Consider the following 12,224-nt stretch of genomic DNA (forward strand, 5'->3'; position numbering starts at 1 on the left):
CAGCAAAAGCAGCCATGCCAGTTCTGGAAGCAGCTGTGGGACTTCCGGAAGCAGAGTGGCTGCTTTTTGGTGTGTGAGATTGGCTGTGGGGGACCGACCTTCCCCCCCACCCCCCCGCAGCATGATTGGCCGCCGGGGGACTACCCTGGTCACTGACTGGTCGTAGGCATGCGTCTCCCCTGACTCGAGGCACCAGTTGCCTATGCCCCACTCCCTGGCCTTAGGTTCCAGTTGGGGTTTGTATGGGGGAGGGGAGAGGCAATCCCCTGTAGACTGGAATGCATCCCCAGCCAGGCTTCCCTCCCCTCCCCCCCTCACCTTACCCCACCCCTTTGTTAGCCAGCTCTCACTGTTCCAGCTAGGGAGCAGAGGGGCAGGGCCAGCCCTGCTCTTTGGAGCAGACAGCACAGTCCAGCCCAGGGCTGGAAAGCATGTTGGGATGCTGGGGGACTGATTTAACTTGAACCAGGAAGGGGTCTGGGACAGAAGTTTCATAAACAGGTTTGACCCAGATCAGTTAAGTCTGATACTATATTCAGCCAGGTTTATCTTAAACTAATTTTGGCCATTTGAAACTGTTTTATGTGCACTGAACTTCTATTCTGTTAGTTTTAAATCAGTTTCTGATCACTGAAGCCAGTTTACGTGTAACTTCTGTCCCTAGCCAAGATGGGGACAAGCATCCCCTCACTGTGTAGTGTGACCTATAATGAAATGGCCCCCAGGTATTTCATGTGTGCTGTCAGGATCTGTGTGTTCTGTTTATGCATCTCTAATACGTGAGACCATGGAAACTGACATTATATTATAGCCTACTTATTACAGATGAGAGATTTTGGATTTTAAAAGTAATTTGATGACACACATGGATTTTGAAATATTTTGTTAGGAATTAAAAGCATCTCTTATCCCTGGTAAAACAAATCTACAGTAAATATTTTAATTACATTTCTTCAGGAATACAGTGGGCCATCTAAACTCAAGTCACATTGACAGCACTAAAAAGCATTGCTCGATTTATGAGAGTGCTCTGTTTACCCAAGAATGTAGAAATTTCCCTTTCTAAATGGGACAGCCTTATCTTTATTATTCCAGTGCCTTTTAGTTTACAGTTCTGCTGTAAGCAATGTTTCAGAATCTTATTTCAGGATTCCTAAATAAATGAACAGACAAAATTAATGCTCAGTGCCAGCAATCTACATTTTATATATTACGTGATTGAAAGTAAGTCTTGCTGAACAGCAGAAAAGAAAAATGATGGTTGTACTTTATTTATACAGAATTTATGTGATAACAGAAGGTAAATTGAGCTTCTGAAAATAAACCTTGTTTACAAATCTTTTTTTTAACTGCAAGCTAAGCTATGATGACTATGAAAATCGAGTTCCAGTAACATCAAAGGAAGCATCCCTCTTCCTTTTAATCTAGTATACATCAAAGTGCATGTGCTGGTGCATCATATTTACTTGTGTACTTATATATAGCCTGTTACCATCCTGCACAGATCCCACAGAGGGTATGCATACTTGCTTGTCTTATGAGCACGGTGAAAGTCAAGGTTTTATTTGCAATGAGGAACATTCTGTTGCATAAACTGAATAATATAATTTTAATTGCATTGTCTAAGTCCTGATGTCCACAGGAAGTGTCACTTCCATGTTTTAATACAAACTCAGGGCCTTTGTATTCACAAAGAACTTTACAATATGCATTGTCAATAGTAACTAGAAAAACAGCTGATCTGAGTTGGAGTACACAGTGTTATTTTCTTCCTAAGATAAAAATCCTACAAAATAAAACAGCTGATGTGAGTAGGGGCAGCGTGTACTGTTTTCATATCAAGATAAAAATCAGATAAAATAAAATAGCTGATTCAAGTTGGAACAGAGTGTACTATTTATATGCTAATAATACAGTGTAGAATGTTTTATGTTAAGCTAGTTATGGCTGTCTCAAGCAGCAATTAGTAATATATTTGCCCTCTTCTCCATTCCCCCTTCGTAGGTTCGGACTGGGAACAAAATGGTTTAAATCAGTACATCAGTTTGATTCTGATGAAGTTTACTCAAAGGGACATCACCTCTGTATGAAACTTTTTAGCTTACTGTTATTAAATGAAACAGAGAAAATCTTTTTTCTTTTTAAAATACTTTTCTATGCAATTTCACTTTTTTTCTTTTGTTTATTATGTCTTCCTTTTGTGTGGATCTTCACAAAAGATAGTTTTATTTTGGACTAAAACTAATGATCTGCTCTTTGTAGAAAAAAAATTGGAAAAGGACTTGGCTATGGAACTACGGAAAGTATTCACCTAATCTTGGGGTGTCAAACTCATCTGGCTCTAGGTCAGGTGAAGGGCATAGGACTGGTGAGCCCACAGACTGGTCCTGTATGCCAGATCCAGCATGTCCTGGAGTGGGCTCCACGTTTGTTCTGATTGGGCTGTTTTGGGACCGCACAACACACAGTGCCTGCTCTGGCCACTCCAGGGTTATGCTATATGCAGTACTTCTCTGGCTGCTCCAGAACGTGAGCTGGATCCGGCATAGAGTGGGTACTGTGTGCAGCACAGTCCTGGAGCAGCCAGAGTGGGTGCTGCATGCAGTTCATGGGGTCATCCAGTGTACCCTGCTTACTGCTTGTGGGTCCACTCAAAGCCCATAGGCAGCACCAGGATGGTGCTCCATGGGCTGCATCTGGCCAATAGGGCATATCTTTAAGACTCCTAACCTAATCAGTTATGTGATTGTTGTGTTTACATTAAGCCCAGTCATGCATTCAGTTAAATCAATGGTAAAATGTCATTGGTAAAAAATTAAGAGGGACTGGTTCTGTAAATTGCCTCATGCTTTCAACAACATTTTTAGCATCTCTTAGTTTTTGACCTGATATACTCCCACTTTTTGTCACCAAATTAAAATGTCTTCTTACTGTGACTGTTTCATTATGTTAAGATCAGAGAGGCTTGAGTTGTAAATTCTAATCTGGATCCAAAGCTTAGGGAGCTGTGCTGCAGCTTGAATCATTTAAAAAAAACAAAAACAAAAAACATAAATCTAAAGAAACTTGTTGTTGGATATCAAGACCTAAAATCTGTTATGTCTACAAACAAGTAGTAAGATTATATAATAGCTTTGGAAAAGTTCTCACCTGACAAATTGTTTTTCATTTTCTTTGATGATTTAAGAGGTATACTTAGCAAGGAAAATCATTACTACTTTACAACTGTTTATGCCTGTCTTGTTTTGCTTATTCAGTTTAATCATATTTGCTGTAATTAAGTGCATTTTGAATTTTCCCAGATCTGTAAAACAAGGAATGAATCACCCAGTGTAAAAAAGGCATACATATGAACTTTTACCACCCTCTTCATCTTATCCCACATACTCAGTGCATGCAGACACTCACACAGTTTCTCTTGTTACAAGCTAACTTCAGATGTTTGTCTCTTTCTAATTAGATACACACAATCCTTTCAGCCAGTTTGTGAAGTTCTCCTTCCCTTGTCCTCACTGTGTCTGGTCAGACAATGAAAACAAAGATACAGTAGAACTCATTTTCTCATTATTGATTTCACACACCAGCTGCCAGCTGTTTTAGCTTGTTCGCTTATATAACCCTCTGGGCAACTTTTAAAAAGTACTTTTCTTTGACCATCTGCTAAATGCAATTGTTTCAGTAATTAAAGGCTTACCATCCTTTTTCAAATAAACATATATGTTGCCATTGCTGCTGAGAAATCAACCTTTTTCTTTTAAGTTTAGGTAGAACATTTTCTTTTTGCATTGAATGTGATACAGTCATAGGATCCTTGGATAGACTTACATTTCAGTTGCTGATATTCAAGCTAACTATCTTGTTTGAAAACCATAGTGTAAGCTTGGCTACCTAGTTGTGGGGGGAGGAAATCCTGGTAGAAATTTTGCCTCTGTGCTGCAAATTTGCAGTGTGGGGTGTGTTTTAACATTCCACATATGTGGTTTGTGGCACCACAAAGAGGTTTGTGGCACCAGAAACCACATGTGCATGCACATCTGAATGTGGCCCATGAGGCTAAATAGTATGATTAAAAGCAATATATCTGAAAATTATAAGTACCTTGAATAGGTCATAAGCAAAGACAGTAAGACAGTAATTAAGTCATTGTTGCCTGTACTTTGAGTTGTATTTCTTGTAGGCAGGGTATGTTAAAAAAAAACAAACATTAAAAAAAAGTCCAACTTTTGTTTAAACTTTTTAGGCAGTAATTAGACATAAACTTTCCCATGTTTCCTTTAAAAAAGCTGCTGAAAACCCTTCTGTTTACAAACCAGTTTACCATTTGCTTCAGATGTAACTCAAAGCTGACCTATAGGATTACTTTCTTAAGAGGTGAAAATGGATAATTAATTTTTCATGTTCTTTTAATCTTGGAATCTTTTCAAGAAGTCACTGTGCTAGGATCAGTGCATTTTATTTTGCTACCGAATCTTTTGTTCGGCCCAACAATCATTGTCACTCGCTTCACAAAATTGTTCAGAAATTTGTGTAGCAAAAAAGATATAAGATGATCTGATCTTAGATTATGAAGTAGTGGTAATGTTTTTATACAGTTTTCTTTTGGATAATAAGATTTCTTTTTCATTTTTAGAAAATGAGAAAGGAAATGGTCATGTGTTTTCTTAATAAGATGAAAGATATTTATGTTTGCTTTAAGATTTTTGTCTTTGTTTGTTTAAAAAGTATTCTCATCTTTAATATTTTTGTACTTTATAAACACAATCTTGTTCCAAACAGCTGTGAACTCTGGTCCTGCTAATTCTTACAGCAGACAAGAGACAGTCAAATTTTTTAAGGTATCTGGTTAAGTGTCCTCTGAAATATATTTGAACTGAAAGTGAATGCTTACAGTAAAAGTACAGATTAGAGCACAAAGTTTACAAGAGAGCTTAACCCTGTGGGCTTTTTTTAATGACGTATTCTGATAATAGATTTCATGGATTGCAACAACCATGCAATAAGCTATATATAAACTGTATTGGTCAGATGTGCTTTAGGTCACTGGCACACGTTCACTTTAAGACATGATGGGATCTAATCCATGATCCCAACAGTTGTGCCTGTTGCCATGATACACATTTATGGCAGGATGCACAGTTTTGGGACTCGGAATTAAATCTCAATCAAGTCTTATTTACTGGTGCAGGGGGAGCCTTGGATCATGAGCCTGGGCTCCCCCTGCACCCACAAGGTGAAAGAGGGGTGTCAACAACCAGCTGACTTGGATCCAATTGACAGGAAGCAAACTGGTCCTTGTCCCGAGCCAGCAATCGGCTGACTGTCAAAATCCCACATAGCCCAGTCCTGGGGTCCCCAAGCTCTATGGAGGAGTAAAAACCCTTGTGCTGCCCAGCTGGATGATGCACATGATTTCATAGCTCCTGCTATGTGGGGAGCCCAGCTTTGTATCACGGACCTGATTCTTTACAGACTTGTAATTTATCAGCCCCTCCAGCACATTTTTTATATGGATATGAAATGGGTATGAGATAGAAAAAAGAATATTTTTTCTTTTATTTGTTGATACGTGCTCTGAAACAAACCTAAATAAGTAGGTGATACCTCAGCAGGGTAGGATTAAGCTGAAATCACACTTTTGTACAGCGCACTAAAAGTTCCTCTTTGGCTATTTCTGAAACTTTAACAAAAATATTATAGTTGGGGGGACAAACGTTTTACTCTTGAAATGTGTCTGCTCTTTAGCTCCACTGATCTTTTTTATTTCCAGAATATTGCTGAAATAATTAATGGAACTCTCATCATTTCCATTTTTCTTTCACTGTGTAACTTAAAGTGAAAGAATAGACTCCATATTAGCTCATATTAATTTTGATGCCATCCAAGAAATGCTGTTCCTTTAATCTTTCTAGCAAATTTATATATTTGGTGGCTATCAACTTTAGCCAAAAAACTATGAGATGGGGGAGGGGGAAGCTTAAGCAAGCTCCTGATGTCTTCAAATGTCAGTCTGAGAGGAAGTTTCATATGCAAGCAGGTGGCTATGTTCATTCCTAGGGCAGCTCCTTTCAAATGTTCCATGTGCATCTGTGCAGACACAAAACAAAATTTTAACTATTTAGTGGTACACTACTTGTAGATGCTTTATTTTTGTTGTGCTTTCATAAGGAAAGAGGATGGAGGTAGTGAGAGAACAGCCTGTCCAAGGAGAGAGAGCCAACACGAGGCCTTGAAGTTCTTTTAAAGCAATTTCAAATCATTGTGATACTGTGCCTTGATCAGAGAAATAGAAGGTTTGCATTTTTTGTGTAGTTCATAGAGATTTCTTCGTGTCACTCCCATTGATTTTACAATAGCACAACAAAATACCTTGAAATTGTCTTTAAATATTTGAAATGAGAGATCACAGTTGACTATCTAAAAAGTCTTTTATACAAGCTGTGCAAAGAAGAGAAATGGAAAATTACTTTTGTTAAGTATACTTACATGTGAAGAAGAGGAAACAAGGAAAGTACTTACCGAGACCTGGCAGAAACAACAAAGGAGAGGAGTCCCCCAGGAGCTGCATGCAGTTCCACAGCAGCTTCTCTGTGAGGCTAGAGTGGCCCTGGAGGTAGAAAAAGGAAAGTTGAGAGCTGGAAGTGGAGAAGCGCGGGGAGCACAGGGAGCTGCGGAGTGAGCTTGTGTCCCGAGATCCAGGAGGATGGGTGGGATGGCTGCAACAGCAGCAAGCCAGTGGCCAGCTGGCTGATGAGCTGTGAGGAGCTTAATTAAGCCAGGAGATGCCGGCTGGAGAAGTGCTGCTGAGTGGAGTGGCAGGAGAAATGCCGTGGTGAAAGGGCCTGCCAGAAGGAGAGCGGCTGAGCCCAGTTATAAGGTTTTGATTTTAAGTTACTTTATTTTTCTGTTTTTATTTGGTTGGCTGTGCCTTTGCCTCTGCAGGCCAGAGGTGTGCTGAGTCAGGCAGCCAGAAACCCTATCTGACACATATAAGGGGGAAAAATCCTCAGACAAAGCAATATACCAAGAGTGGACCAAGGATACCAAGAGTGGACCAGGAACATCAGCCAGGATTCGCTTTATTTCTTTTTTGTTGTGTTGTTTTCATTTGAATGATTGCGCTACTAGAAGGGCTTAACCTTTGAGAGAGACCAAACGCCAGACTCACCTGAGACTGAAAAAGAAATTGTATCCCACGTTGGTTCTGTTCCATCGAGATGGGCATCAAGATATGTGAGCCTGAAATAGAAAGAAATAGTTGCTAGCTAAGACCAACAAGAACATCTGGATGGCGCTAGGCCAGGGTGTAGGCAAAGTCAGAGTCCCAGAAGATACCTATACTGAGATATTGTTGTCTAGTGGTAGTAAGAATTGCCACCTCCTGATTGAGATCATCTTTAAACATCAAAACATGGCAGGAAAGAGTCAGGACTACCGCTACGACATACAGGCAAGTGATCACAATACTGATGGTCAGGGTTGAGGTACTTGGTTGCAGTATACACAATTTTAACCGAGCTCAGATCTTACATTACAGTATTAGAATAATAGAAACTTGGAGTTGGAAAGGGCCTTAGGAGGTCACCTAGTCCAACCACTGCTTAAAACAGGATCATCCCCAAACTGAGCAACCCGATTAACTTCTTCTATAATGAGGTGACTGGCTCTGTGGATGCTAGGAAAGCAGTGGGTGTGATATACCTAGACTTTAGCAAGCTTTTGATATGGCATAACAATCTTGCAAGCAGGTTAAGGAAGTATGGGTTGGATGAGTGGACTATAAGGTGGTTAGAAAGCAGGCTGGTTTATTGTGCTCAACAGGTAGTGATCAAGGTCTTGATATCTAGTTGGCAATGGGTATCAAGTGGAGTGCCCCATGGGTTGGTCTTGGTGCTGGTTTTTTTCAGTATCCTTGTTAATGATCTGGAAAATGGGATAGAGTGCACCCTCAGCAAGTTTGCGTATGACACCAGGCTGGGGAGAGTAGTAGAAACACTGGTTTGGCTGCCGGTCCGCAGTATGCTGGTCAGTTCCGGACTTCTGGTCTGGCAGCCGACCCTCCTGCGGACCAGCAGCCAACCCTTTGCAGCCAGGACCAGACCATGGTGAACCCCTGAGCTATAGTGTTTTTGGTAGTGGCAGATGACAGAACAAGGAGCCATGGTCTTAAGTTGCAGCAAAGGAAGCTTAGGTTAGATGTTAGGAAAAAAATTCTCAGTAGGAGGGTAATAAAACACTGGAACAGGTTACTTAGCGAGGTTGTGGACTTTCCATCCTTGGAGGTTTTTAAAGCCTGGCTCGACAAAGCCCTGGCTGGAATGATCTAGGTAGGGATGGTCCTGCTTTTGAGCAGGGGATTGGATTAGATGACCCTCTGAGGTCCTGTCCAACCCTGATTTTCTCTGATTCTGTATCATCCCAGTCAAGGATTTGTCTACCTACCTCTTAAGCATGGAGATTCCATAATCCCGCTGGGGAGCCTGTTTTAGTGTTTTACTACTCTCCTTGTGAGAGAGTTTTTCCTAATATCTAACCTAAACTTCCCTTGCTGCAACTTGAGATCATTGCTTCTTGTATTGTTGCGTAAAAAACCTAAGGGACCATACCAATTTAGGAGAGACCTTACCAGCTCCAGGAGTTTGAACTTCTTGATATTATTATAATAAGAATGCCATAACTTTTGCATAGTTTTTTTGAGCTAATTAGTGTTCTCACAGATAAGTTTGCCTGTACTAATTTTTTTTAGTTTGTATGCTCTTGTTTTATTCAGGAAAATACAGTGTTGAAACAGTGGCAGGGATTTCCAAAGGAACTTGAATTAGGTTCCCAACTCACCCTGAATTTCAGTGAAAACCTAATTCTTCTAGGTTCATAAAAGTCCAACCTTTGCTTAATCTGCCAGCAAAAGTTAGCATGGATTTAAAAGAGAAGAATGCCAGACTTAACTCTCCACTTTTCTACATCAGTTTTACATTGTTATAACTCTGAACGTTTTAAATGCAGTTACGCTGGTGTAACAAAATGGGAATTCATATCCCCTTTTGCCAGGTTTCATGGTAAAGAATAGTATAGAAATATAGTATAGAATGGTAAAGAAGTAGTCAAAGATATTCCAATAATTTAAAAACAATAATAAATAGATTTAAAAAACTAAAACCCAGTCTAATAGAGCCAAAAAATCATAATGCGATGAAAATTTAATGAAAAGAAATAATGGGAAGAGCATATTTAAGCCAATAGTATGATCTATAAGAAACTGTTCCTTTACAGTTTTATTAAAAAATAAGATATACTGAGGAGTGCAGTAGAATGGAGGTAGAAGTTGGTGGACAAGTATAGTGTTCTACCTCCCTGATGGATTCCATTTCCTCTGTTTAACAACCCTTTATTCACTGTGCAGATTTCTGAAAAGAATGAAACAAGCAATGCTAATGGCCAAACCATTATTGATCAGTTTCAGGGCATACATTGATAATTCTTGGATTCAGAAGCAGCTGACTATATTACTGCATATTATAATCTCAAATTTTTTAAGTTGTTTGGATAATCTGCTTTAAAAATTAGGATACTAAATAAGGAAATATTGCTATGGTGAGACATTTGAAGTTGATAGAATGGTCTGTCAGATTGCCAGAATGTGTCCACACAAACAGTTTTCTGTTATTATACAAGGTGGAAATGGGGCAAATTACAATAAAAAATGCATTTAGTCAACGAAGAATTTGTAGGGAATAGTCCAGATGGTTTATCCTGACCCTGTCAGGAAAATATGTTAACCAGCTTAGAGATTTAGACATCAGTAATATGGGAGTAGAACATTCAGAATGGTACTCCTGTAACTCATGTGATCGTAGCAGGAGAACCATTTTCTTAAATGACACACATGGTGAGTCATTGCCCTGACCCAGCTGAACACCATAGACAGGGCTTACCCTTCATCTTTCAGTGCACTCTTCTAATAATTAAAACTAGTAGTGTGTTAACATGCTTAGATTGAGCAAAAGAACAACTTGACAAATATCCATTCCCTTCAAAGCAATTAGAAGACTTTTATAATAAAACCCTGCAGGAGTTTGAGCATACTGATATTCCTCCTAAAGAACCACTGCTGCTGTGGACCCTACATAAATAAGCCAATTTAAGATGACAAGACTGATGGGAAATTTGGAAGTGCTCATTGCTGACTTTGTTTATTGGGGCAAATGTTTTGAATTACAGAATTGTTAAGTTGTGCATATAGCTGATTTCTATAAATGCATGATTTCATTGTCATTGCCCCTTTTGCTTTCTACCTATTGTTTATTACTCTCATTGCATTGTTTAAAAACTGATTGTAAACTGTTCCTATTGGAGATTGTGCCTTATTTCTATAGTGCATGACACAAAAGGCTTGGTCTTAAACGAGTTTCTTAGTGGTAATGCAGGACCAAAAATATAACACTTATCAAAACAAAACAAAAACCCTGCAGTATTTAAGACTTCGGTTTAAGTTGGATGTTACCTTTTTTTGATCAATGCCACTGCTGATTTTGTTCTCCTGTAATTTTAAATGACAGTTTTAACTGAATTTAAACCAGAACATGAAATGAAGTTGAATTTGGTCTTCAGGTTATTGTATTATTTGAATAGATAGAAATTTACTAAAATATTCTGATACAGACATTAAATTGCACAGCACTGGAACAGTTTTGTCTCTATTTTTATTTTAGGTTTGTTTCAGAAAAATAATTGGTCCATTACTTGTAAACCTGACTCAAACTAATGCAACTTGGAGTCCACTGTAAAATTATAACTGATTCAAGAATCCAACAAATTTATGCATCTTTTCTGTGATCCCATTCTGAAAGTAAATTTTAGACAGAATTTTATCCAGTGTGTAACAGTTCCAAAACATATAATAATTTACACTATTTTAATGTTTCAAAGGGTTTGTTAGTGGGAGAGGGCATTATTCCACTCAATTTGAAGGCGGAACTAGGCTTGTCAATTCTACTGTAAACTACTGCAGCAAAATATCAGTCCTAGAAGAATTCACATGTATTGAATTACTGAATAATAGTAAACTATACAGGAATCATTAAAATAGATAAAACAAACAAAAGAGACGGAGAATTCTGCGGTAATCAGTAATGAAATAAAGCCTAAGGAATATATGATAAGATAAATAAATCTTTTGACCTCTCTTAGAATATTGCATTTAGTTCTAGTTACCAGATAGTTTAAAAAGACATAGCATTTTAAAAGGGGAATTTGATTGACCTTAGGAACAGAGGGTAAGAACTCTGAAGAGAGGCTAAAATCATGTGCTTTGGTAACCTTTAAAGAGCAAAGGTTGAAGGGGATTTAATTGAAAAATATAAACTCCTTTGAATACATATATAATGTCAATTCTATTTTTATCACAGCACAAATAATAGTAAAAGGAGGTATAAATATCAATTGAAAAGATTGGTATCCAGGTTGTAGCCATATTGGTCTAAAGGAAAAGGCAATCAGGACTTGTAGGAGAGATGATATCTTTTATTAGACCGACAAGATTTTTGCAAAAAAAATTCTTTATTGAAAAAAATTGAAAAGATACTAACTCAGACATGTATTTGAACTTTTCCTCCTTTTCAGGTTGACTGTGCTATATTATGCAAAAGCCTATTGAATATACTGACTTGCCTGAAAGTAGAAGTAGAAGGAATTTTCATTCTTCTTCTGTTTCACTGGAACAATTTAAACTGCTTGAATACTATTGTAAATGATATGTTAATACACTAATGCAGAAATAGTTTAAAATTATTTGTGACCAACTTTATTTGATTGTCACTGGAGGCTGTTGCAAGGACTTTTGAACGTAGAATGTGACATTTTCTATAATGAGAAGGGCTTTGGGTTGAGCTGTTGCTGCAGAGTGAGTAGATGGCAAATAAAAACATCAGTGAACAACCACATGTTATTACAGATGTTTGTTTTTCTATTCTGAGAACACATAAGTCTAAAACTGCAATCCTCAAATAACTGTTTAGCTGCTACCTAACCCAAAAGGTGTCTCTGTTTTCGAGGCTCAAGTTCCCAGCTCCAAGGACTCTTCTATTGAGCAGTAACCGGATAAAATAAACAGTCTTTGGAGCAGGGATTAGAACTTGGGGCTTCTTTCTTCTTTGGAGCCCAAAACACTTGGGTACAGAGTCTTTGTCTCTCTCCCGTTCAGTCTTTTGGTCTGACATGCAAAGTGAACT

This window comes from Alligator sinensis, unplaced genomic scaffold (genome assembly GCF_000455745.1).
Source record: "Alligator sinensis unplaced genomic scaffold, ASM45574v1 scaffold242_1, whole genome shotgun sequence".
Taxonomy (NCBI): domain Eukaryota; kingdom Metazoa; phylum Chordata; order Crocodylia; family Alligatoridae; genus Alligator; species Alligator sinensis.